Raw genomic sequence first — 27,643 nt, 5'->3', positions numbered from 1 at the left:
CATTTCAAAGGATAGCTTAGCCAGACTAGTTTTTATTTTCTGATGAGCCAGTGAGTTTAATTAAGGTTACTTATGGGAGCTTGGGCAACTTTGCCGTGGTTACAACATGGATAAGAATGCTTCTCGTGGCCCCAGTGACTATTAACTGCCTATATAAACCCATACAGAGCTGGGGGCTTGTTCTTCCCCACAAGCAATCATTAATTTCCTAAATCCTCAGGGGAGGGCAAGGCCTTAACAGGAATACCCCTTTAGAATAAAATGTCAAAGGCCCAATCTTGTGCAAGTGACCACAACTTCTGAGAGTTCCAGAGTGCTATAGTTCTATCCTGCCCAGAAGATAGCATTTCACAACACCCCCTCCTCCAGCTTTTACATTCTTCTTGTCCCCTTTTATATGGTATTTTCTAAGCTTTGGATGGGGTGTTATAGATGTCCCATTTAGGGACAGACAGTGACATTCTCAGCACTATAATCAGTTATGAATCTCCGCAGGAACTGCTGCTGTTCAAACCAAAGCTGATGTGCTTGCTGTGTCTGCAAGTCTCCGGGAACTTGACTGGAGTGGCGAGGATGTGAAGAAAGGACAAACGTGAGTATAGGAAAAACCTGGAATCAGGCACATCGTGCTTGCTCTAATGGAGTAGCTCCAGCACCCCAGAAGCTTGGTGTGTTTATTACAGTTGAATAGGAAGGAGGATTACTGACTACAGGTGAATAAGGAGGTGAGGTTACTACATAACAAGAGTCGGGATTATTCTGTCTAACTGAACAAAGTTTAGCCAATCTTAAAAGGAGCAGTCTCTGTAAGGGAGACCTTTCTCTGTCATAAAGACTGCATTAAGTTCTGTTAAACACAAAAGAAGAGGTGAGAACAGAGCATCCAGGTGCTTATAAAGGCAAGAAAAAAATGCCAATAAAGGGTTTTGGGCAATGTATGGTGTTTTTCATGCCATATATACACTCCACAGCATACCATAGTTTCACTAAGAAGAAACGTAATAAAAGGCTCTGCTTTCAGAACAGAGTGGGAACAAAGGAGTAGATAGTATACTTAATGGAAGCTGCCTAAGGGACTATTTTCTCCTTCACCTGACTTGAAGCTCTCTGACTTTATGAATAGACAGGCAGGAGACAAAATCCAGGAGCTACTGAAAACTACCACTGCGTCCGAGAGATACAGTACTACAGGTAGACACTAGAGGGAGCCAAAGAACAGAGATGGTCCTGGAACATCTACTCAGGTTGACTGGTAAAGCCTCTTCATTTGCACATAGTTAGGACACAAAGACCGAGCGTTGATTGCTTTTTTAAATTTCAAATGAATGTCCAAATCCAAGTAACATAGCCCAAATCAAAGGGAAAAGACATAAAACGTTTGGGATACATATTCATGGAAAAACCATTTTTCTGTGGTTTTACAGCCACTGGCATGGGCTGGAGCTAACCTGACTGGAGAGTCACCACCCTAAGGGCTACATTTTCCTTTCTTTTCTCCTGTTGGACTTTCCCTGAACCCCCCTCTTGGGCTGCTGCCAAACTAGGTAGCTGCCTTGAAATCCATTCCAGCTTTTATTGCTGTTCTATGCAGCAGCAATAAGCCCCCACATTGGGCACCATTGTGTAGCACAAGTCCTAATAGGTCTTAATAATAAAAGTTCAGAGTCAGATATAGGGGGAAATGCTGAGAAATCAGAGAGACGAAGGAACCAAACCACGGGCCATCTTACTTCTCCACTTCCCAGCCAAAAAGTGACTGGGTTCCTGTTTGCTCTTGCCTTATCACCTCCTCTCTCTGCCCAGCCATATTACTTCCTGTCTGTCAGTACAGACCTCCAGACCTCTATGGTTAGCTATTGGTTAATTCCACCCTCTGATCTTTAGGCAAGCTTTATTTATTTATTTATTTATTTTTTTTTTAAATATAATTTTTTTATTGAAAAAAAAAAAGATTTCCGCCTCCTCCCCGCCTCCCATTTCCCTCCCCGTCTCCCTTTTCCCCCCTCCTCCCTCTCCTCTCCCCCTCCCCCCCACTCCTCTCCCCCTCCCTCTCAAGTCTGAGGGGCAGTCAGGGTTCCCTGCCCTGTGGAAAGTCCAAAGTCCTCCCCGCTCCATCTTGGTCTAGGAAGGTGGACATCCAAACTGGCTAGGCTCCCCCAAAGCCAGAACATGAAGTAGGATCAAAACCCAGTGGCATTGTCCTTGGCTTCTCAGCAGCCCTCATTGTCCGCCATATTCAGAGAGTCCGGTTTTATCCCATGGTTTTTCAGTCGTAGTCCAGCTGGCCTTGGTGAGCTCACAATAGATCAGCCCCACTGTCTCCGTGGGTGGGTGCACCCCTCGTGGTCCTGACTTCTTTTTTTTTCTTTCTTTCTTTATTTATTTATTAAATATTTCAGTCTCTTCCCCACCTCCGCCTCCCCTTTCCCTCCCCCTCCCCCAATCCATTCCCCCTCCCTCGTCAGCCCAAAGAGCAATCAGGGCTCTCCGTCCCGTGGGAAGTCCGAGGAAAACCCTCCTCCGTCCAGGTCTCGTAAGGTGAGCATCCAAACTGCCTAGGCTCCCACAAAGCCACTACATGCAGTAGGATCAAAGACCCATTGCCATTGTTCTTGATGTCTCAGTAGTCCTCATTGTCCGCTATGTTCAGTGAGACCGGTTTTAACCCAGGCTTTTTCAGACCCAGGTCAGCTGGCCTTGGTGAGTTCCCGATAGAGCATCTCCATTGTCTCAGTGTGTGGGTGCACCCCTCGCGGTCCTGAGTTCCTTGCTCATGTTCGCTCTCCTTCTGCTCCTGATTTGGACCTTGAGATTTCAGTCCGGTGCTCCAATGTGGGTCTCTGTCTCTGTCTCCTTTCATCGCCTGATGAAGGTTAATATTCAGGAGGATGCCTATATGTTTTTCTTTGGGTTCTCCTTCTTCTTTAGCTTCTCTAAGAACCCGAATTGTAGGCTCAATGTCCTTTATTTATGGCTAGAAACCAAATATGAGTGAGAACATCCCATGTTCCTCTTTTTGGGTCTGGCTTACCTCACTCAGGATAGTGTTTTCTATTTCCATCCATTTGCCTGCAAACTTCAAGAAGTCCTTGTTTTTTACTGCTGAGTAGTACTCTAATATGTATATATTCCATACTTTCTTCATCCATTCTTCAATTGAGGGGCATCTAGGTTGTTTCCAGGTTCTGGCTATTACAAACAATGCTGCTATGAACATAGTAGAGCATATATTTTTGTTGCATGATAAGGCCTCTCTTGGGTATATTCCCAAGAGTGGTATTGCTGGGTCCATGGGTAGGTTGATCCCAAATTTTCTGAGAAACCGCCACACTGCTTTCCAGAGTGGTTGTACAAGTTTGCATTCCCACCAGCAATGGATAAGTGTACCCCTTTCTCCACAACCTCTCCAGCATAGGCTATGATTGGTGTTTTTGATTTTAGCCATTCTGACAGGTGTAAGATGGTATCTTAAAGTTGTCTTGATTTGCATTTCCCTGATCGCTAAGGAAGTTGAGCATGACCTTAGGTGTCTTTTGGCCATTTGAACTTCTTCTGTTGAGAGATCTCTGTTCAGCTCAGTGCCCCATTTTATAATTGGGTTGATTAGCCTTTTACAGTCTAGTTTCTTAAGTTCTTTATATATTTTGGAGATCAGACCTTTGTCAGTTGCGGGGTTGGTGAAGATCTTCTCCCAGTCAGTGGGTTGCCTTTCTGTCTTAGCGACAGTGTCCTTTGCTTTACAGAAGCTTCTCAGTCTCATGAGGTCCCATTTATTCAATGAGGCCCTTACTGTCTGTGCTGCTGATGTTATACGTAGGAAGCGGTCTCCTGTGCCCACTTGTTGTAGTGTAGTTCCCACTTTCTCTCCTATCAGGTTCAGTGTGTTCAGACTGATATTGAGGTCTTTAATCCACTTGGACTTGAGTTTTGTGCATGGTGACAGACATGGATCTATTTTCATTTTTGTACAGATTGAAATCCAGTTTTGCCAGCACAGGCAAGCTTTATTTAAACAAATAAGATACTAATGGGAGATCATTGATTCCAGACTGACAAATGGGGAACCTGCAGAGGACCAAACTAGGCCCCTTGAATACAGGTGACAATGGTGTGGCTTGGGCAGTATGTGGAGCCACTGGCAGTGGGAGCAGGTTCTAACTCTAATGCATGAACTGACTTTGTGGAGCCCATTCTCTATGGAGAGATACCTTGTCAGCCTAGGCATGGGGGTAGGGAGGGCCTTGATCCTGCTTCAAGGAGGTGATGGGACAGACTTAGTTGACTTCCCAAGGGAGGCCTTACCCTGTCTAAGGAGCAGATGGGGATGGGGTGGGGGGAATAGTGGAGCAGGAAGAGAAGAGAGAAGGGAAACTGAGATTGTTATGTAAAATATAAAAATATAAAAAAAAACAAAATTTAAAAAACTACAAAAGCAACCATCAAATATCTGATTATCTGGCAAATAAACATGAATACAATACGAATTTAATCAGGAAAGTGATGAATGGATGAAAAATGTGAATATCAGCAAAGAAATAAAAACTGTAGTAAAGAACTGAGACGAAATTATGGAGCCAATAAATACTATTCATGAACTGAAAGTTCTCAAGAGGAATTCAGTAGGAAGCTTAAGCAGGCAGAAGAGATAAATCTACAAACTTGAAGACAGGTCATTTGAAATCATAATGTCAGAGAGGTAAAAAGAAAAGAAAGGAAATAGATATATGCACTATCAATGTCTAACAAAGAAAGAGAAGGGAGACTAATCATTTGCTTAATAAAATAATGAATAAAAAGTTTCTAAATCTTAGGTAAGAAATTGGCATGTAAATTCAATAATCCAAAACTCCAACTATATAAACCAAATGAAAGCAACAGGAAACTTTTGTCTAAACTCAAAGACAAAGAATAGAAAACCACAAAAGACAAATGACTGGTCATACATATACCATAGCGCTTCCATAAAATTATGAGTGGACTTCTCAACAGGAACTATGTTGGTCAGGAAATAGAAGACATATTCAAGTGGCTGAAGGAAAAATTTAGCAATTAAGAAATTTGACTATCAAAACAGTCTTTGGGGCCAGGTGGCTGTGGCTCAGATCTTTAATCTCAGCACTGCTTGGAAGGCAGAGGCAGGCAGATCTCTGTGTATTCAAGGTCAACCTTATCTACAGAGTGAGTTTTAGGACAGTCAGAGCTACATAGAGACACCCTGTCTCAAACAAACAAGCACCAGTCTTTGGAAAGATGAAGGAGAGAATGGATTTTCCCAGACAAATCTACAACAGTTTATTTCCACTGAATCTTCTCACAAGAAATGAAAGGACCACAGGCAGCAATACCAAGATACATAAAAATGAAATTTTCTGTAGTGCAAACTTTGTAAAAAGTCTCCAGTAAAGTTCATAGACAGATACAGTTATCTGTGTTAGTGTGACTTTGGAACTGTAATTTAAGTAACAGTCAGAGAATATATTTGTTTAGTGACTGTGCAACAGGTAATATAAAAAAAGGGAAGAGAGCTGTGAGGAAGTAGCACTTTTAGATGAAAATGAAGTTAAGTTTTCATTGCAGTGATACACTGTTAATTTCAGTATTAATTAGCAAGGACACATCTGAAAGGAAACAAGAAGGAACACTAAAGCCTGTGAAGAAAATGCAGAGAACAGTAAGAAAAAGGAAACAATATCTTTTTCTATTCTTAATAAAGTAGACTAAACTATTCATCAAAGCACATAGATTGGCTAGACAGATTTTTTTAAATGGAGTCTAATAATGGTTCATATACAAGAAAATTCAATCAAGAAAAACAGATTAAAAGTGAAAGGATGGTGATGATATAGAACATAATGTTTGTACTAACATCAGACAAGCTTTAACTCATGAGCAATGAAATAAAGAAGGACATTATATATAATAATAGAATTAAATCAAAATTAACAAACATTAAATATGTTCTATTCTTAACAGCTCTTATGTGGTACTTTTTTTCATTGCATAATAGCACTGGTACACTTCGGCAGCAAACTTTAAACTCATGAAAAATAAAGGTATAAAAATCAGAAAAGTAAAGGAATTGGAGCATGATATAAAACACTAAACATGACAGGCATGCATGTCACATGAACCTCAACAGTAGCACAATATACGTTTTCAGCATATACTAGGAATAAAGTCTACAAATTCAAGAAGATTGAAATCATACAAAGTATCTTTTCTGATTATACTATAATGAAACTGCAAACAGACAGAAACTGAAAATTTCACTAACAAACTAAAATTAACACACTCTCAAAACAACAACAAAAAACAAAGAAATCTCATAGTTAATTAAAGAATGCCTTACAAGAATCAAAACAATCAAAATACACCAAAGGTTATGGGATGGAGCAAAACCATTTTTAACCTGTAAATGCTTATGCCAAAAAAGAAAAATCACTAATCAACAACTTAACTTTATATCTAAAGAAACTAGAAAAAATTAAACCCCATAGAAAAATAATAAATTATATCACAGATAACTGGATTATAGAAAAAACTAATAGAAGACAAAGGAAAGAAGACTTTTAGAAAACATCAACAAAACTGTCAAACAGAACAAAGATTCAAGTAACTAAGAAATTAAGAAAATGTTAATTTCATCATGTAAGAATTAAGAACCATTATCATATATTTTTAGCCTAATTTAAAGTTAGTTTTAATTAAGTACTGTCCAGGATCATGGGCCCTGGCCAGGTCCATTCCAGAGTTCCCAGAAAATGGCAATGAGATACATTTTGCCAAGGCTTATAAAGGCAAATCCACAAGGAAAAGTATTTCCTTCCAGGTCCAATCAGAGGCAAGCATGTGTCTGATGTACTTCATGCCTCCATACCTCCTGTCTATATCCAATCAGGGGCAAGCATATATCCTGATGTACTTTCTGCCTATGTATCTTTCACACACACATGATCAAGCACTTGCTGTGCAGTAGGGTCAAACAAATTTGCTTAGGGGAACAAAAACATGAGGGTTGTTACCTTACATAAATAACCTCCAACAATTCAGAAAGTATCTGTCCTTGGGCCAGAGGTTATACAGATATATTTTATTTTATGGTTTTCTCAGGCATGGTAATTAAAAGTTAACATAACTTTTGTTCTCACAAAACATTGCAACCAACAACATAGAGAAAGGGTTTTTTCAACCCTACTATGAAGAGTTATGCTCAAAAAGAGTAGATAGGCTTTGAAGAATTGACAAATTAGTAGAAATACAATCAAAACTGAAAAAGAAATAGAGGGTCTGGACAGATGGTTAGTGGTTTAAGTGAAACATATCCTCTACAGGCTAAGATATTTATTTGAACACTTGATTCCCAGTTGGTGGCCCTGGTTGGGGAGGTCGTGGACTGTTTGGAACTTGGAGCTTTGCTGGACAAAGGACAGCACTGGGGACAGGCTTTGAGAATTTATACTCTCACACCAGTCAGTTCACTATATTTATTGCTTGTAGTTGAAGAAGGTGTGATGTCTTAGCTTTATGCTCTGGCTAGCTGCTGCCATGCCTTCCCCAACATTATGAACTCTCCCTCTGGTACCACTAATCCAATAAGCTCTTTTTTCCATAAGTTGCTTTTGGTCCTGATATTTTGTAACAGTCACAAAAACTAACTAATCTAAAAGTTGTTGGTACCATAAAGTAGGGTATTGATGTAAATAATTTAATTGTGTTGTTTTTTTTGGGGGGGGAGACTTCGGAACTTCAGACTAGAAAAGCAGTTGAACAACTGTAAACAAAGTGTAAAGGGCTATTAAGAAAAACTTGAATGTGAAAGTGGTGAACTTGGGATGGTGGAGACCTCAGAATAGTGAAATAGTCAACTGAAGAAAGCTGCATGTGCAGTGGAGAGAGAGACTATGCATGGTACAGGCACAGTGGAGAGAGATAGACTATGCATGGTACAGGCACAGTGGAGAGATAGACTATGCATGGTACAGGCAGAATAACTACAGCAGTAGTTATATCCAAGGCTATTGGAGCTCAAATAATGTTACTGATATCTCCAAATGCTGCAAATCAGTCTGTAGGCTGCATGAGGCCTGGTTCAAGAGGCTTCATAGGGGAACAAGGTCTCCGTTAGCAACAGGACATAGACCATTTATGTGAAATTTTGGCAAAGAATTTGGCTGACTTCTGCCCAGGATCTAAAAACTTTCCTGATGTCAGGAAATATGTGAAAATGCTAGAGTCACTGGGAGAAGAAGGCCTGCTTTAAGGGGTCAGGAGACAGTGAGATGCTGCTATATGAAACTGAAAAAGTGGAAAGACCTCAGTTGAAATTGGGATTCTAAGACACGGGGGATGACAGAGCTATGAGGCATCCGCTAAGGAGAGCCTCATATAAGGAATGGAAGCAACCCAAAAGAGAGACGTATGCTGCAGGCTGCAAGACCTTTGACACCAGATATGGGGCTATGGGGATCTGGTGTTTTCCGTGTTGGGTTTCTGTCTTAATTTGGTACAGTATTTCCTCTTTATGTCTCATTTCTCCCCTTTAGAATTAAAATGTATACCCTGTGTCAACACATGCTGGAAATGTGTAAATGGTTTTATAGATAGTCAGAGTTATGTTACTTTTAATCTCAGTAGGACTTTGGATATGTAAACAGTGTTGAGACTATAGGGACTTTAATAGAAATTTGACTAAATGCTTTTGCACTATAATATGGCCATAAGCCTATGGGGACCAGGTACTGGAACGTGGCAGTTTGAATTGAAAATGTTGCATATAGGCTCCAGCAACTGGCCCATATAAACACTTTAGAAAGTACTCGCTATTTTTAGCCATCAGGGAGATGCATACTAAAACCACTTTGAGATTTCACCTTAGACCCATTAAAATAGCAAAGATCAATAAAACAAAAGACAACCCCTGTTGGCAAGGATGTGGGGTAAGGGGAATGCTCATTCTTTGCTGGTGGGAGTACAGTCACTACAGAAAACAGTGTGGAAGTTTCTCAAAAAGCTTAAAATAGATTTACCACAAGATCCAGTTATGTTACTCTTGTGTATATATGCCCAAAGGATTCAGCATTTTACTACCTAGATATTTGCTCATCCATATTCATTGCTGCTCTATTTCACAGAAAGTGGCAACAACCTAGATGCCCATCAACTGATGAATGGAAAATGAAAAAGTGGTCCATTTACAGAATGAAATATTATTCAACTATTAAGAAAAATGAAGTTGTGAAATTTTCAAGTCAACGGATAAAGCTAGAAATAATCATCCTGAGTGAGGTCAAGGTAACCCAGACCCTGAAGACAGTGTATGTTTTCTTTTATGTGTGGATGTTAGCATTTAAGCTTTAGGTAGGTGTGCTTGATTTAGGATAACCACGTTTGGTAGCGAGCGAATGACCAGGAGGGAGAGGAAGGGAAAATAGAATATATTAATATCCCTATTATATATCTATCGTATGCTACCAAGTATAAGTTCCATTACCAGAAATGGGTTATACATTTTTGATTCATTGGCCAAAGAGGCCCCATAGACCCCCACCAAACATTATAGGCAATTGCCAATGCTATTGGTTACCCTCTACAACTTGGTGGTAAGACCTTATTTTGAAGGTACCACACACATACTTATGCCATAGGCATGGATAAATCTAGCTGGTACTCAGCTGGAAGCTTTATCTCTACTGGCTACTGTTTATAATTACAGAAGGTGCTATTAAAAGAGAAAAGTCATTATCAGTCTCACCCAACTATAAACCCTGCAGTCTATAAAAATGTTCTTTCTGCAAGGTATGCCCACTGGTACAACAGTGGTATGAATTTTGAGGGAGTAACCAACCACTCTTGATTAGATTTAAGCCCTGCTTCATGAGATGGAACCCGTATCTGCCATCACTGAAGCAGCCAAGAACCTGAGTCTAGAGATAGGTCATGGACCCTAGCAGAAAAGTTACCACTATTATTCTACTCAATGAATGTAGCAATAAAAACAACTCCTAATGACATATTCCTATACCCACAGATCATCAGGACATTGCTTAGCCCTCATCAGAGAAGCTTCTTTTTGCAGTATATGATAATATTATGCAGAGACCCACAACTGGATAGTGTACAGGGAGTAAGAGACTTTGGAGTACTCAGCCCTAATGGCATCACACTCCTGCCAGCCAGGCTCAGAGTTAAATGTGGAAGAGAACACAGAAAGATTGTAACAACAGAGGTGGTACATGGCTTCAAAGAAAACATTTTCCAGACACAACTGGAAATCACAGAGGCCGTGACACCATGGCCAAGACTTGCACAAGGTAGACTCAGGCCAAGTCCCAGCATGGAGGAAGGCCAATGAACACAAAATTCCACCCCAGTCAAGAAGCTTTTCTCAACTGTTAGCTTCTGGGGGAGAGAAAATCCATTTTCTTCAGTTGTGTGTCTCTGCATATATCAACCACTCTCCAGGGCAGGTACCATGCTCTGCAGTAGTTGACCAATACAAATCCAGGTCCATATTTTTGCTCGTTTGTCTGTTTGGTGTGTGTATTGTGTGTAAGAGAGAGAAAACACAAAGTTAGGTGGGTAGGGAGGTAGAGGAGGATCTGGATGAAGTTAGAAGAGGGCAAAGAATACAATCAAAATATACTGTATGAAATTGTCACAGAAACTAAAGCAGCAGGCACAGGGCCTGCATGGGTCTACATTGGGTCCTTTGTGGATTTGTCATGGCTTCCAGTTTAGTGTTTTTATGGGATTCGTGAGTGCAAACAAGTGAATCTATGTTTCTTTTTTTCCTTTTTTATTTATTTTTCCATTCAAAAAATTTACACTTCCTCCCCTCCTCCCATTCCTCTCCTGCTCCCCCACTCACCCTCCTCCCTCCCTCCTTAAGAGAGGGCAGGGAGCCCTGCCCTGTGGGAAGTCCACCCCCCCACATCCAGTCCTAGGAAGCTTTGCATCCAAATAGACAAATAGACTAGGGTCCCAAAAAGCCAGTACATGCAGTAGAAACAAGTCCCAGTGCCTTTATCAATGGTTTCTCAGTCAGCCCCCATTTACAGAGACTCCGGTTTGATTGCATGCTCATTCAGTCCTGGTCCAGCTGGATTTGGTGAGCTCCCATTAGGGAAGGTGGAGATGGAGGAAGGACAGATGTAGGAGCAGGGAAGAAGATATCTACATTAAGGGAGCCATTTTAGGGTTGGCAAGAGACTTGGCTCTAGAGAGGTTCCCACGTGTCCATGGGGATGACCCCCAGCTAGGTCCTTGGGCAGCAGAGGAGAGAGTGCCTGAACTGGCCTTGCCCCACTATCACACTGATGATTATCTTGAGTATCACCTGAAGGCGTAAGTCATGAACAATGCCACACCAGTTTGGAATTATGATTAATAGGATGGTATTTTTTTAAAGAGGAAAAAACTTACAGATCACCGTCCCAGACAACAGCCCTCTGCGCACCCAGGAAGAGAGTCTCGCTGGCGGAGCAGGAAGTGAAGAGAGCGAGCGGAGGAAGTAGCCGCTTTTTTAAAGGGAGAGAGAGACCACGCCCCAATGGGCTGGTATCTCAGCAGCTATTGGTTGGAGGGGCGGAAGGACCTCCCGCAACAACCACCATAGTGTCTTCGTCCAGCCACAGATGGAGATAGAGACAAAGACCCTCATCAGAGCCCCCAAGGTCCAGTTGAAGAGCAGAAGGAGGGAGAAGAGGAGCAAGGAAGTCAGGACCATGAGGGGTTGGTTCACCCACTGAGACAGTGTGCCTGATCTAATGGGAGCTCATCAAATCCAGGTGAATCTATGTTTCTTGGGCCTTCTCTTGAGTTCTGGTTTGCCGTGTCCAACTTTGATATGATGTTTTTTGTTTTATCTTATTATATTTTATTTTGATGTGTTTTGTTGTTATCTCTTAGAAGTCTTTTTTTTTTTCTAATGAGAGACAGACAGAGAGTGGAACCAGATGGGAGAGGAGGTGGGTGTAAACTGGGCAGAATAGAGGGAGGGGGAGCTGTAATCAGGATATATTGAATGAGAGAAGAATCTATTTTCAATAAAAAGGGAAAAGTCACAATTTACCTAAAGTGATATTCTTAATTCAATATGAGTGATACTAAATATACAAAAATAACAAAAATGTTGCAAGATAAACTTTATGTTTTAAAAAAATTCAGGATAATTAAAATTTATCATTATGGTATAAACGCATTGCTGTTCTTATTTGCTAATTTTCACTGGCTGTTATATCACTAAACACAAAGTTCATAAGAATAATTATTTAGTAATATTTTATTTCTGTTGATTTATACCTTAGTTATCAAACAATAGACAGAAACAAGAGTTGCTGATAAAAATATACCCATCTAAGATATAAAGCAAAGCATTACTTTCCATATTTCATTTTCATATTTTTTGTTTTGTTTTTAAGTTATACCAGACATATCAAAATGATTTGGGAAATGTTATTTACACCATTGCCAAAGGGAATAAAAATTAGTTTAATTTCTTAGAAAATCTGGTCAGAAAAGGATGTTTTTAAGTATTTTGTTTATAGCTTTAAGTAATTATGTAGTTAGTATTACCAGAGATGGAGTAAGCAGAAATTTTGCAATATAATGATATGCCCATTATAATTTCAAGAATGTATTGAGCATACAATTTGTCGAAGACAATTAAACACAGATATGAAGTCATTTGCTCTACTCAGTTCAATATATTGATTACAAATAGCCAGTGCATCATTTTGCTCTGTAAAGATCAACAATGGTGGACATTGGATGTGTAATAGAAGTAAATTAAACTAATGCAACTCTGATTTTATGTATAAAAAATTACTTGTTGGAGCTAAAGGTCTTAGGTGTCTTATGTTCTTTATCTTCACAGAAATGTATATCTATGATTTGAATTACTGGGGCATATGGTGAGGATTTTATAAGAGCCCTGGCGTAGATCAGTTGCCCCTTACATATGCCCTCTTATCGTTACAGAATTGTATATATGAGAACTGCTTAATTACAGAAGTGTATATATGAAAATTACTGTACAACTAGAATCAAGGACACCAGGACATGGTACCAACAGTAACCTCATGCTACAGCAGCAACCTCATGCTACAATAGTAACCTCATGCTATAGGCAGAATAGAACAAGAAAATCAAATCCAATATTTGGAACTAGTGTTTCCATGTCTCAGTTGGTTATTTTTCTTTCTTTCCTTCCCAATGTCTTCCAACAGTTATAAAAAGCTTGACTTCACTATTTCTAAGTCCAGTGAACAGACAAGATTGATTTAAGAATATCAGAAAAGTAGGAGGGGTTGCACAAAAGGATGAGTGAGGTCAGGATTTAAGAACTGGCTGAAGAGCTACTTACATAAGAAAGGATATCCTCCTGCATTTTTTATATTCTATTGCTTTCTGTTGTTTTGTATTTATGTTATTAGTTAAATGCGTTAGACAATTTGTATTTCTATTCATATTAAAATTAGTTCTTCATAAATTAACTTTCATTTCCAAGAATATTTTACTTTTAAGTTATAATGGTGGTAGTTTGTATTAAAACATTCTCATGAAAAACTCTATGTAATACTGTATACTAATGTTCATTATGTGAACTTCATGTCCTCTTGCTGCATTAGAGACATCCAAAGATTATATTCTGAACTTGAAGCATTTTTCTAATGTTACAAAGAAAGAAATAAGGCAATTCCAAGTAGTATTAAAATATTATTATGATAATAAAGGGACTGAATATCTTTTGATTCTTATTAGCCGATTATGAAACAATACATATGATATTTGTATATTTACATATTACAAATTCCAATATCATTATATTGTTGTAAATTAGGAAGAAAATATAAAATTAAGTGAAAACTATTGTAAGCAAATCTTCATAAATACAACACATTAGAGACTATGTAGATCAAATACCATGGACCATGACTCTCGTGCATTTAACCTTGCTGTACTATGTACCAGGGTACCCTTCTTCAGGTTGATTTCACTCCATTGGTCAATCAAAAGATGTAACCATGGAAGCAATATCATAATTAATTTTCTTGGCCAGTTCTATTCTCATCATGTTTCTTAAAAGGCTCTCTAAATTATATCATCATTGAGCTGTACATCTGATACACCTGTCTTATCTAAATGTGAAATCTATGAATCACAGCTTATTATTGGTGTATCCATATGGACCCCCAGAAGCATGCACACTCTTTTCTAAAAGTGATCACAAATATTCACTTTAATAAGGTGACACACTTCCATACTAGTTCTCTTTTCCTATTTCTAGAATCTCAGGTCTTCCTTTTGCTTACACATCTCACACCTGCACTGGAGAGATGATTCCAAGGATAAAGGATAAAGGCACTTGCCCTAAGCTGAGGACCTGAGTTGGATTCCTGGAACCCTCAAGGTAGAAAGAGATAACAAACTTATGTAAGTCATACTCTGTTCTTCACACATCATGTCATGTGTATACACACACACACAGAGAGAGAGAGAGAGAGAGAGAGAGAGAGAGAGAGAGAGAGAGAGAGAGAGAGAGAGAAGGGGTGCTTTTAAAGTTTACATTATCAACTTTTTTCCTTTCTCCAAATAATCTGCAACATTGTAAAATTACTTTTTGCTCTTAAATGGTTAAATGGTTTGTTTAATGATCTCTTGACTTCAACATTCATTTTTTTTTCTTAAAAATTTTTTTCTTTTAAAAAAAAATTGTAGGATTTTTCTGAGAGAATAGATAAAACCAAACAAGAGTTCAGGGTTTCCATGGTTTTTTTTTTTTCTGTGTTTTTTTTCCCTCTTTAGCCCACATTTCTTTAACCCCATCTTTGATTATTGAATTATTGAATTACTGTCCTTCAATGGGTATTCAACTGTAAACAGGAATTCTATCTATGACAATCAATTTATTTATAAATAATATAAGCACAAGTTTGCACCCATTTAAGTTATAGATTTTGATAATTCTTGTGAGTTGCATTAGTCATAACCCTCACCTTACCAGAATTCTTGATCAAGAGCTTTTCAGCATTATTTCTCTCTTCCATTGTTGTAGGAGCACATTTCGCTCCTTCAGCCAATAGCCTTTAAGATACCAGCCCATTTGGGAATGGTCTCTTATACTATTTATGCCAACATAAAGCATGCGTCTGTCCTCTTCCTGCTGCAGGATTTGGTTCCTGTTCCTCATTCCAGCAGAGCATTGTGATTTGTCAGTCTACCCCTAAATACATAACCTTCTATTATTCTCAGTTCTGAGCTAGTGTGGGACTTCTTTTCCATATAAAACTTTATAAAATAAAGACAAAGGACCAGACTATCTCTTCACTAAGCAAGTCTAGCATTTTCTGGGTTTATTATTTTAAGTGTTAAAAACCTTTTTACAAATTCTCAGTACAGTCTTTTGGCCAAGCTGGTGTGTGTAGGTTTTGCATCACTTCATTTTTTTGTTTGTAGGTTTGGTGTAAATTGCATTAAGTACAAAACCAGGCTCTCTCGGAATGGGAAAATTGGTAGTTCTTAGTATGTACATGTCTTTTCCTGCTTCAGTTTTGGAATTTCACTTTTGGAGTTGCTCTTAACATTTATAAATGCAAAGAGTAATGTAAATATGATTCCTATAAGCTTCATTTTGAATTTCATATTTGTCTTGAAGTAATAAATGGTTTCATCCAGAATACCTATACTTTTTGTCTTTCAAGTGGTAGATCATTTGAAATGACTTCTTTTTTATTTTTTTATTGATTTTATAGAGCTCTACATTTTTCTCTCCTCCCCTCCCTGCCTCTCGCCCCACCCCTTCATCCTCTCCCAAGGTTCCCATGCTCCCAATTTACTCAGGAGATCTTGTCTTTTACTACTTCCCATGTACATTAGATCCATGTATGGTCCTCTTATGGTCCTCATTGTTGTCTAGGTTCTCTGGGATTGTGAATTGTAGGCTGGTTTTTCTTGCTTTATGTTTAAAAACCACATATGAGTTAGGACATGTGATAATTGTCTTTCTGGGTCTGGGTTATCTCACTCAAAATGATGTTTTCTAGCTCCATCCATTTGCCTGTAAATTTCAAGATGTCGTTATTTTTTCCTGCTGTGTAGTAATCCGTTGTGTAAATGTACCACATTTTCCTTATCCATTCTTTGGTTGAGGGACATTTATGTTGTTTCCAAGTTCTGGCTATGACAAACAATGCTGCTATGAACATAGTTGACAACATGTCCTTGTGGTATGATTGAGCATCCTTTGGGTAGTATATACCCCAAAATGGAATTGTTGGGTATTGTGGAAGGTTGTTTCCTAATTTGTTGAGATATTGCCATACTGATATCCAAAGGAGCTATACCAGCTTACACTCCTACCAGCAATGCAGGAGTGTTCCCTTTACACAAAATCCTCTCCAGCATAAGCTGTCATCAGTGTTTTTGATCTTGGCCATTCTTACAGGTATAAGACAGAATCTCAGAGTTCTTTTGAGTTGCATTTCTATGATGGATAAGGTTGTTTAACAGTTTTTTTTAACAGTCAAAAATAGGTTTTTGTGTGTCTCAGAGAGTTTATGCCTGCATTATCTATTCTATTTCAATGGTCTTGATGTCTGTTTTCGTGTAAGTTCAATGAAGTTTTTTTTTTATTCTTTGACAAATTCATACAAATATATAATTTGAATTTTTACCCCCTATTATCCTCTCTCATCACCCCTCACTGGTGCTATACATTTTCTTTCCAGCAAGTTCTCAATCCTACTTTCAAGTATTTTATTATTGTTATTTTGAGGTTTCTTTGTTTGTGACCTAGTAAATATAATTAATGTTGCTTGCATGAGCACAGTTGGGAGGCTATGAACCATACTATGGACAAGTTAGCAATGGCTATCATATCAAATATAATGGCTCCTCATCCCCCAGAAACCAATCACCACCATGGATTTCTCAGATGCCTTGGTGCTTCATTTCCCTCTAACTACTCATCACGAAAAGTTTATTGGTCTCATCTTGTGCCATTTTTCTTCAGTTTGAAAATAAAGCTATTGAGGGTTCTTTCGTGGAACAGACGTATCATTTCCAGAAGATACACAGTGTTTCCCACATTTATCCTACACCCAGCTTCTATTTTCTACTGTGGGTCCATAGGTAGAACAGACGTATCACTTCCAGAAGATAGACAGCGTTTCACAGCATGTATTTTACACTCAGCTTCTATTTTCTACTGTGGGTCCATAGGTGGAACAGCCGTATCACTTCCAGAAGATAGACAGTGTTTCCCACATTTATCCTACACCCAGCTTCTATTTTCTACTGTGGGTCCATAGGTGGAACAGCCGTATCACTTCCAGAAGATAGACAGCATTTCACAGCATGTATCCTACACCCAGCCTTTATTTTCTTTCTACCCCCAGTTCTGCAATGATCCCTGAACCTTGGAACAGAACTGGAGATGTTCCATTTGGAGATGAGCAATCAACAAGCAGTTATTTTTAGTTCTTTGACCAGTTACACATCTACACATCTCTTCATTGTCATACACTGCAAAAAAAAAAACCTTCCTTCATTCCTTCCTTCCTTTATTTATCTATCTATCAATTTGTCTGTTTGTCTATTAGAGGCAGGGTCTCTCTCTGTGTATCTCTGGCTGTCCTGGAACTCGCTCTGTAGACCAGGCTAGCCTTGAACTCTCAGAGATCTGCCTGCCTCTGCCTCCTGAGTACTTGAACTAAAGGTGTGCACCACCACTACCCGGCTGAACAGAAGGATGAGAGGAGCACTATTGTATGGATAGAAATGGAAATATTTAGGGCAGATGTGGTTGGTTTATGCCTTTAATTCCAGCAGTCTGGAGGTAGAGGCAGGCACAGGTCTGTGAGTTTGCTGCCAGGCCTAGTCTACATAACAAGTTCCAGGCCAAACCATTCTAAATATAATCCATATATATTTAGAAACAATCTTGATCATGTTTATTCAGCAAGACAGCAGCAGAAATTTCCACCTTGCACACATGACTTTCCTAACCACGGAGTATTGGCCAGTATTCTAATACCAGGCATGGATTCCTTCCTGTGAAACAGGCTTCAAATACAACCAAGGTAGTTCATCCCCCAAGTAACTGTCATTCTGCTATTGCAACATCAGGGGAATATTTCCTAACATGCCAATAATGTCGATTACAGGGCTCACAGCTGCATAAATCATCGATGACTTTTCTTTCACCAGTAGAATGAATCACTCCCTTTGGCATTAGGACAGGTGGCTAGCATGTAGGAAGCTTTCAGCTCACTGCCGACTTGATTCCTTGAGTTCTGGGACCAAAATATCAAAGTATTGAATGTCTTTAGCAGTAGAGGCTTAATTTCTAATTCTGGTGCATAACCGAAAGCAATAGCAATTGGGTGTATTTTTCGGGAAACCAATGGGGCTTCTTAGATCAGCAACTCATAGTGAGGTACCTGATATCTGGCACTAAGGTGTGTGGGGTGTGTGTGTACAAACAATTGCAGATACCTGTTGAGGACAGAGGCATCAGATTCCTCTGGAGCTGGAGTTGCAGGCATTTGCGAGCTTCCTAAGGCAGCTGCTGGGAACTGAACTGAGGTCTTCTACAAGAGATTTCTTATCCATTTTCCAGCTCCTGGAGCTTTTGTTTAATAGCTCATGACTTCTAGAAATAGCATTATTTGTATATATGCAGAGTATCTCTGTTCAAATACTTTCAAAAACTTGATTTTTAATTAGCTTATAAAATAGTAGTTTTCTATGTGGCTTTTTAAAAAACAATTTTATTTACTTATCTTACATTCTGGACACAGTTTCCCCTCCCTCCTCTCCTCCAAGTCCCCCCAGTCCACCCTCTGTTTCCACCCCCCAATCCCCTCCTCCTTCTTTCTGTTTAGGAAAGGGCAGGTCTCCCATGTGTATCAACAAAACATGGCATATCGTGTTACAGTAAGACTAAGCACCTCTCCTTGTATTAAGGTGGGGGGGCAAGGCGACCCAGTATGAAGAGTAGGGTTCCCAAAACCTACAAAAGAGTCAGAGACAGTCCCTGCTTCCACTGTTAGAAGTCCTACAAGAGGACCAAGCTATACAACTGTCACATATATGCAGAGTGTCTAGGTCAGCCGCATGCAGGTTCCCTGGTTTTCACTTCAGTCCCTCTGAGACCCTTGAGTCCAGGTTTGTTGATTCTGTGAGTTTTCTTAAGGTGTCCTTGACCCCTCTGGCTCTTCCAATTTCTCCTCCTCTTCATTAGCATTCCTCGAATCTGCCCAATATTTGGCTGTGAGTCTGTGTCTGTTTCCTTTAGTTGCTGGATGCAGCCTCACTGATGACAACTGGTCCAGGCACCAGTCTAGTCACATGAGATGGCCAGTTCAGGCTACAGATCTACTTTTGCTAGGAGTTTAAACTGGGGTCTTCCTTGTAGATTCCATGGAGATTCTCTTGTGGCAGGTTATTGTTACTACTAGAAATGCCCCCCTCTTTTCTAGTAGTCTCTCAGTACTTTTCTCCCTCTGCCCTCTCCAAACCTAATCATGACTGAGAGTGGTTGGGGATGGGAACAAGAGCAATTTGCATGGTTTGGTTTTTTTGTTTGTTTGGTATTGGTTTTTGAGACAGGGTTTCTTTGTAACACCCCTGGCTGTCCTGAAACTCGCTTTGTGGACCAGGCTGACCTCAAACTCACAGAGATCTACCTGCCTCTTCCTCCCCAGCACTGGGATTAAAGTTGTGTGCCACCACTGCCCAGCTCTACATGGCTTTATAATGCAACTTTAGTATCGTCTAGCCATATCTTACCCTCTCTTTTAACCCCTTCTAAGCCTCACTTTAATTGATGGATCCTCAGTGTTCTCCCACACACTTCATTTAAGGCCTCTTCTCTCTCCGCAAATAATGACCTTTCTCCAGCATCCTGGCCTTTAGAGATGCTCAAATTTAAATGAACTAATTCAAAACTAAGATCTACCTATGAGAGAGGGCATATAGTTTTTCTCTTTCAAGGCCTGGGTTATCTTAGTATATTTTTCAGTTACATCCACTGTCCTGAAAATTACATACTTACATTACAACTGAATAAAATATCTCTATCTCTACCCCTGCCCCATACATATATATATATATATCCCAATTTGATTATTCAGCTAACTATTGATGAACCTCTGATCTAGTGTGATTACTTTTAACTTTTCTGACTATAGTCACAGTGAACATGGATGTGCAAGTTCAGCAGAAAGCCTCAAAAGTGAATGGGTCACCCTGGGTACCCTACCAGCATAAGCAAAAACGGGGAACTCACTGAGATGAAGTTGATCCAGTCTGGCAGAGAGGGTGCACAGTTAGGGTGTTTTCCAGCACGTGGCCCTGGGCCCTGTGCTGCCGGAAAAACAGATCCTTTTGGTAGGAAACCTCCATCTGTTAGGAAAAACTTTAAAACGATCCTGTCTACCCACACAAAATAACTCGAATTAGACCAGATTACACCAAATCAAAGAGCCCAAGTTTAATGACTGCAATGCTCCTGAGTTGTGGGGAACATGGTGGGGGAGGAGGGAGGAAAGGGGGAGACAGGGAGAGACCATGCAAAACCTGGGACATATGTTAACTAGCCTGTGAGAGTGGTCCTGACCGTTCCTGGAGAGGGTCAGCACTTGGCAGGCTTCCCTGAGGTGGAGTCTGAACCAGGGCAACTCCCAGGGGGAAGGGGCTTAGGATGGATGCCAGGGACTGGGGTGCTGCTTCCAATCTTCCCAGACTCGTTGGATATAGGGGTGTTAGAGGGCTGGGGTCTCACTTTTGACCAAATATCCCACAACAGCCATCTGTAATTTGTTCATCAATGAGGAAGTTTAAAAACAAAGGGAATGCCTGTTCCTGATCACTGCTTAACTGGGTACTGATTAGCACTAAACTATGAGATATAGGCGAGAGGCCATCAGCAATTGTCATGAATCTCTAGAAACACATAGGTTTACAAAATAAAAGCCTAAAACCAAGATTGTTTGGCAATCTTGACATTTATTCTTCAAAAGTGGTCCTTATTTTATCTTTTTTATCCAATTCTTTTTCTTTTTTATTTTGTTTTATTTTTCCATTCAAAAATGTACACTTCCTCCCCTCCTTCCAGTCCCCCTCCCACTCCCCCACTCCCCTTTGTCCCTCCCCCTCCCTCCTTAAGAGAGGGCAGGGCTAGGAAGGTGAGTATCCAAACAGACTAGGCTCCCACAAAGTCATTACATGCAGTAGGATCAAAACCCAGTGCCATTGTCCTTGGCTTCTCAGTCAGCCCTTCGTCAGCCACGTTCAGGGAGTTTGATCACATGCTCCATCATCCAGCTGGCCTTGGTGAGCTCCCATTAGATCAGCCCCACTGTCTCAGTGGGTGGGCGCACCCCTTGCGGTTCTAACTTCCTTGCTCATGTTCTCCCTCCTTCTGAATGCTCACCTTCCTAGTCCTGGATGGAGGGGGGGAGGTCCTTGGACTTCTCACAGGGCAGGGAAACCTGACTGCTCTTTGGACTGGAGAGGGAGGGGAAGGGGGATGGGGGAGCGGGAGGGAAATGGGAGGAGGGGAGGAGGTGGAAATTTTAATTAAATAATAAAAATAGATAGATAGATAGATAGATAGATAGATAGATAGATAGATAGATAGATAAGAGAGGGCCGGTAACCTCCCTGTGGGAAGTCCAAAGCCCTTCCCTCTCCATCCAGGTCTAGGAAGGTGTGCATACAAACAGACTAGGGTCCCCAAAACACAGTACATGCAGTAGAAACAGGTCCCAGGGTCATTAGCGATGGCTTCTCAGTCTGCCCCTATTGGCAGCCACATTCACAGCATCCGGTTTGATCCCATGCTCTATCAGTCCCCATCCAGCTGGAAATGGTGACCTCCCATTACATCAGGCACACTGTCTTAGTGGGTGGAACAACCCCTCGCGGTCCTGACTTCCTTTCTCATCTTCCCCCTCCTTCTGCTCTTCAACTGGACCTTGGGAGCTCAGTCCATTGCTCTGGTGAGGGTCTCTGTCTCTATCTCCATTCTTCACCAAAGATTTTATGGTGATATTCGTGATAATCATCAGTGTGATAGTGGGGCAAGGCCAGTTCAGGCACCCTCTACTCTGCAAAGTCAGAAAATAAACTCCCTCACTTTCACTAATGCAAGATTCCAGTGCTTTTGTTACGAACTGCTGGTTTTTAGTTCTCAAATGGCATCCACAGGCTCTACATGGCACTCTTCGTTGATGCGTGCATGAGCACACATACACAGTACATGATAAACATAATGTAAAAATACAAAGAGAAGAGGAGTGAAAAATGAAAACTTGGCTTAAGAAAAATAACAAAATCGTTGCTAAATTATGGAAGAGAAGGAGAAAATAGGTAAACACGGGGACCAAAAAGATTACACAAAAATCTAAAGAATATAATTAAGTTAGTAAAACATGAAAGGGAATAAAAAGTAACTGCTTAATTTACAAATTTGAAATATTGGACTGGAGGGGTGAATCAGCATTTGAGAGCACTTTCTGCTTTTGCAAAGAACTCAGGTTCTTTTCTCAGAAACCATATGATGGCTCACAATCACCCATAACTCCAGTATCAAGGGATACAAAACCCTCTTCTTGTGTCCTCTCAGGTCAGGTACACACCCACTGCACATATAAACATACAGGCAAAACATAAAATAACAAAGAAACCTTTAAAAAATTAAATTCAATATGTTTTTACTTATCGTTTAAAAATTCAATACAAGTATACAACGTGTTTTGATCAAGGCCATCCCACACTCCCTCCCCTTCAATTCTTTTTATACTTCCCCACCACTTTTTCTCTGAAACACATGTACTCAATTCTTTTAAGCTGAAGATTTTTATTGAAATTTTTAACTTTATTTTTGAAAATATTATACATGTACATAATGCATTATGGCCATATCTACTCCCTCTTCCTCTTAAACACTGCTTAGGGCCTCTTAACATCTCTGTCTCCCAACTTCATGTCCTCTATTTTATTCTATTATTGTATGTTTATGGACGTTTTATTTGTATGTATATCTGTGTACCACATACATGCCTGGTGCCTGTGAAGTCCAGAAAAGGGCATTCAGTACCCTGGAACTGGAGCTAATGATGATTGTTTGTTGCCTCGTGGGTGCTGGGAATTGAACCTGGGTCCTCTGGAAGAACAGTCAGTGCTCTTAACTGCTAGACATCATCTCTCCTTCTTCATGTCCTTTTATTTTTATTTGTTCTATTTTTCTTTCATTATTATTGTTATGAATACATATATAACTACAATCCGCTTAGTTAATTTACTGTTGCTCACATATATATGTTTTGGGGGCTGACCACTTACTATTAGATAATCAATTCGGGAGCTCATCCTTGGGAAGGAATGATTCTTTCTCTCAGCAGTCATTAGTTGCCTGTAGGTCTTCACTTAGGGTGGGACTTTGTGAGATTTCACCCATCCACATTGGCATGTCAGCTGGCATCGCCATTGATCAGGCTACCATATTTTGTTGAGCGTATATAGGTGAAACTTTATTGTCCTGACTAACAACTTTAAAGGAGGTTTCTCATTGTTGGTGTTGGGTGTTTTGTTAGATAAACTATGAATCATGTGAGTATGTGTTGGGAATATTATTTTGAGGTGTGTGACTTTTTTTATGTTGCATTTGTTTAACTCTGTGAAGCTGTGATTCTTTGCCTGTCTCGAACACCTGATGATGTAATATGGAGCTGAATGGCCAATAGCCAGGCAGGAGCAATGATAGGTGGGGCTGGCAGGCAGAGAGAAGATATAGGAGAAAACTGGGAAAAGGGATTCAGAGTAGTAGCCCAAGAAGAAGGAGGATATCAGGGCCAGCCACCCAACTACACAGCAATCCACAGAGTAAGAGGAAGATTTTACAAAGTAAGAGAATGGGAAAAACACAGAGGCCAGAGAAGCTGGGTGATGGTGGCACTTGTCTTTAACCCCAGCATCCAGGAGGCAGAGGCAGGTGGATCTCCGTGAGTTCGAAACCAGCCTGGTCTACAACAGCTAGTTCCAGGACAGGCTCCAAAGCTACAGAGAAACCTTCTCTTGAAAAACCAGAAGTTTATAAGGATAAGAATCCATGTGTGATTCATTTGGGAGCTGGATGGTGGGTCCACCAAAAGAGTCTGAAGGGCATAACATCATACTACTATGGTATGTGTGTTTATGTATGCATATACACTTATATATGTTATGTGTGACCTTAGGTAAGCATGAACCTATATGCATCTCTATGGATTTTTCAAGCATCTTTAGTGTTATTCATGCCTTTGTTTTGCTGAAGAGGGAACAAGGCTAAGTTTCAAAGTAAGGGAAACAGGTTGAAAGGGGAGGAAGGGCAAGCAGCTGCAGGACTCGGATAACCAGAAGGGAAAAGGAGGGGAGGCAAAGCACTGGCATGCACAGAAAGAGCATAGAATAAAGCTGTTCTCGGGTCCAGAATTGCTCATCACACATAGCCCATGTCACTAAATAAGCTCACAACGCATTTTCCCACAGGTTTTTCAGTCTGGCAGCAAAACTTGTCAGCTTTTGGTAGAAGCATTCCTCTGTAGGTAAATATCACAACAATATGCCGGTGCTCCCCCACACCCCGGAATTAGAAGAGGAATTGGTGCTGCCATCATTTTCAAACACCTTTGAACTTACAGGATTGGTGATTGAAATGAAAAGTACCAGTGGCTTTAGGTCACCTGTGGCATTAAGGAGAACAGTTCAGTAAATACAAATTCTCTCTCTCAGGACTTTGATCCTCATTTCTCAAGTGTTACTCACCAATGAGATTATACTGTGGAGAAAAAGAAAAGTGCACAACGGAAGACCATTATCATTTTAAACATTCATTTTGTTTATGTGAACATGTCCCTGGAGGCCTGAAGAGGGAGTCAGATTCCCTGGAGCTGGAGCTACAGGTGGCTCACAGAGGTTGGTGCTGGGAACTGATCAATGGGTCTTCTGGAAATGTAATGTGTTTTTAACCACTGAGTCATCTCTCCAGCCCTAGATAAAGATATTTAAACAGCAGAATTAAAGTGGTCGTTCTCTAATAGACAGTATCCATACATCTCCAAATATATTATTAAAATCAGTCTCAGGAACTCCTTCCTTCCATCCCTCCCTCCATCCCTCCTTCTTTCCATCCTTCCTCTTTAGTTGAAAATAGATTAAAAAGATAGGATATATTCTGATTATGTTTCCCTCCCCTAACTCCTCCAAGATCCTCCCAATTCCCCAAACCATCCCAATTCACAACTTTTCTTGTTCTCACTCATTAGGATACAAATGGGCATCTAAAAATGTAGATACAAGCCCACAAACCAGAATAGGACAAACCAAACAGAGAAGAAGAAGCAAAGAAAAAGCACAGGAAACATATATAGATGCAGAGACACACACAGAAAACCCATAAAACCAGTAACTATTTCACACACACACACACACACACACACACACACACACAGTCTCTCACTTTGCACTGTCACTGTGGGTCACAGCATTTATCATCTGCTTCAGGAAAACAAAAGCTTCTCTGATTATGTATATGTATATATATGCACACATATATACACACATTTATTCATGCATGTGTGTGTGCGTGCAAAGGACATGCATGGAAAAAAACACCTGACAAAGCTTTATAAAACCAAGAACCTCCAAAAATGCTATTGAGTTAGTTTTTGTTGGCCATCTCTTCTTGGGCATGGGGCCTAGCCTTATATGTACGCTCAGAGAGACTACATTGTGTTAGAGATGTGGGCTAGTGTTCACTTTCCCTCTCAGTACTGGGGCCTTATCAGTCTTAGCCCCTTGCAGGCCCTAGGCAAGTTGCCACAGTCTCTGTGAATTCCTATGTGCATTGGCTCTGCTGTGTCTAGAAGGCCTTGTTTCCTTGGTGTGCTCCATCCCCTCTTGCTCTTAAACTTTCTGACTCCTCTTCTGCAGGGTTCCCTGAGCCTTGAGAGGAGTGATTTGATGGTGAGGTCCTATTTAAGACTTGAGTGTTCCCTGGGCTGAGAGATCCTGGAGTTCACTTGAAGAGAGGGAGGATGGATCACATGAACAAAGCAGGGTGGTCAAGAGCATGATGGCGAAAACCACAGAGACTGCCTACATCCGACCCAAGCTAGTGGGAGCTCATGGACTATGGACTGACAGCTGGGGAACCTGCATGAGACCAAACCAGACCCTTTTAATATGGGTGACAATTGTGTGGCCTGGTCTGTTGAGGGAGCCCTGGCAGTCTCTCCAAGAGTTATCCCAGGTGCATGAACTGGCTTTTTGAAGCCCATTCCCTATGAAGGACATCTTGCCCAGCTTTGATATTGGGGGCGGGGCGGGTAGGCTTGGTCCTGCCTCAAGTTGGTATCCCAGACCTTGTTAACTTCCCAAGGAAGGCCTTACCCCCTCTGAGGAACAGATGGGGATGGGAAGGAGGAGGCGGGGTAGGAGAAGGGGAGGGAGGGGGAACTGGAGCCAGAATTTACAATGAAAAGTAATTTTTAAAAAAATAAAAACGTGGAAAAAAAACTTGAGTGTTCTAAAGTCTTTCACTATGTGCTGTGGGCCACTGTATTTATTACTGTCTGCTTCAGGAAAAAGCTTCTCTGCTATTGGTTGAGCAAGACACTGATCTATGAGTACAGCAGAATGTCATTAGCCATCATTTTACTCAAACCTTCCCTTAGCAGAATAGTAATAGTATTTGGTTTTATACTAGGTCCCTGGCCTATCTAGTCTCAGACTCTTGACAACCAAGCAGTTTCAGGTATGATTCCATCTCCTGGAGTAGGCCTTAAATCCAATCAGAATCAGATACTGACTGGTTACTCCCTCAAGGCTTGCGTCACTGTCTCCCTTAGTGCATCTTATAAACAGAGCAGCTTTGCAGAATGAAGAGCTTGTATACCTTTCTCCTTAGGAGCATACAGAGGACCTTCAGTAGCATGGACACTAGTCTGGATGGGGGAAGGCTCTATGTAGGCGCCAGCTCAACTTCTCCAATAGTCAATGAGCTGTGGAGATACTGTCTTCAGCAGCAGGGCCTTCCCATCAGTTTGTGGAGAGCAACAACTAGCCCTGGCAACAGCCTGGGTTGTTTGGGGGTTGCTTTTTTCTTAACATATAAACAATGTGACTCAAATATCTGTTCACAAAAAAATACTGTTATGGAAATACAGAAAACTTCACAATGAAAGCAGATTTCTCCTTTCATATTAGTAATTGTTTGCAAAAAGAAAAAAAAGGTAGCAGTCTCCAAGCTGAACTTCAAGGACCATCACAAAAATATTTCTTCCTTAGTGAAAAGAGAGAGAAGAGGTAGGGGTAGCAGCAGTGTTGAGAAGTGCAAACCAGATTTTACTAGAGACGGAAACAGCAAACGGTAGTGAGTGTAGTGAGTCAGGATGGGAAAGGAGTTTCTTAATATTGACATAATGAATTACAGGACTCCCTCAGTATCCACGGCAGAGGGGTCCCAGAACCCCCTCAGATCAAAGTCTATGGGAACTCAAGTCACTTGCACAAAACACCAAGGAATTTCCATATAATGCATGTGCTTGCCCCAGTATAACTTTATCTGCTTTGGGTTGCTTAAAATACTGAATACAAG

At 40.5% G+C, this 27,643-nt stretch overlaps 1 protein-coding gene and 1 long non-coding RNA gene across 5 annotated transcripts in view; both read left to right on the top strand.

The window, feature by feature from the left end:
* Window positions 1–26,475, top strand: part of LOC126493413 (uncharacterized) — a 31,545-nt gene extending 5,070 nt beyond the window's left edge. For 2 of the 4 annotated variants that reach the window (XR_007589806.1, XR_007589805.1), the window contains exons 2-7: window positions 496–592; window positions 9,132–9,291; window positions 11,408–11,786; window positions 14,288–14,433; window positions 24,778–24,960; window positions 25,978–26,474. This is a non-coding gene — a long non-coding RNA (uncharacterized lncRNA). Of the gene's footprint in view, window positions 1–495; window positions 593–9,131; window positions 9,292–11,407; window positions 11,787–14,287; window positions 14,434–23,978; window positions 24,190–24,777; window positions 24,961–25,977 lie in introns of all 4 variants that reach the window. The other 2 variants (XR_007589807.1, XR_007589808.1) reach the window with 2 other exon arrangements.
* The window catches only part of LOC126493398 (uncharacterized), a 150,821-nt gene that overhangs the window by 67,417 nt on the left and 55,761 nt on the right, over window positions 1–27,643 (top strand). The window lies entirely within an intron of this gene.

Source organism: Alexandromys fortis, unplaced genomic scaffold (genome assembly GCF_014885135.2).
Source record: "Alexandromys fortis isolate MF-2015 unplaced genomic scaffold, M_Fortis_MF-2015_v1.1 scaffold_331, whole genome shotgun sequence".
Classification (NCBI taxonomy): Eukaryota; Metazoa; Chordata; class Mammalia; order Rodentia; family Cricetidae; genus Alexandromys; species Alexandromys fortis.
This window is presented reverse-complemented; position numbering and strand designations above follow the sequence as displayed.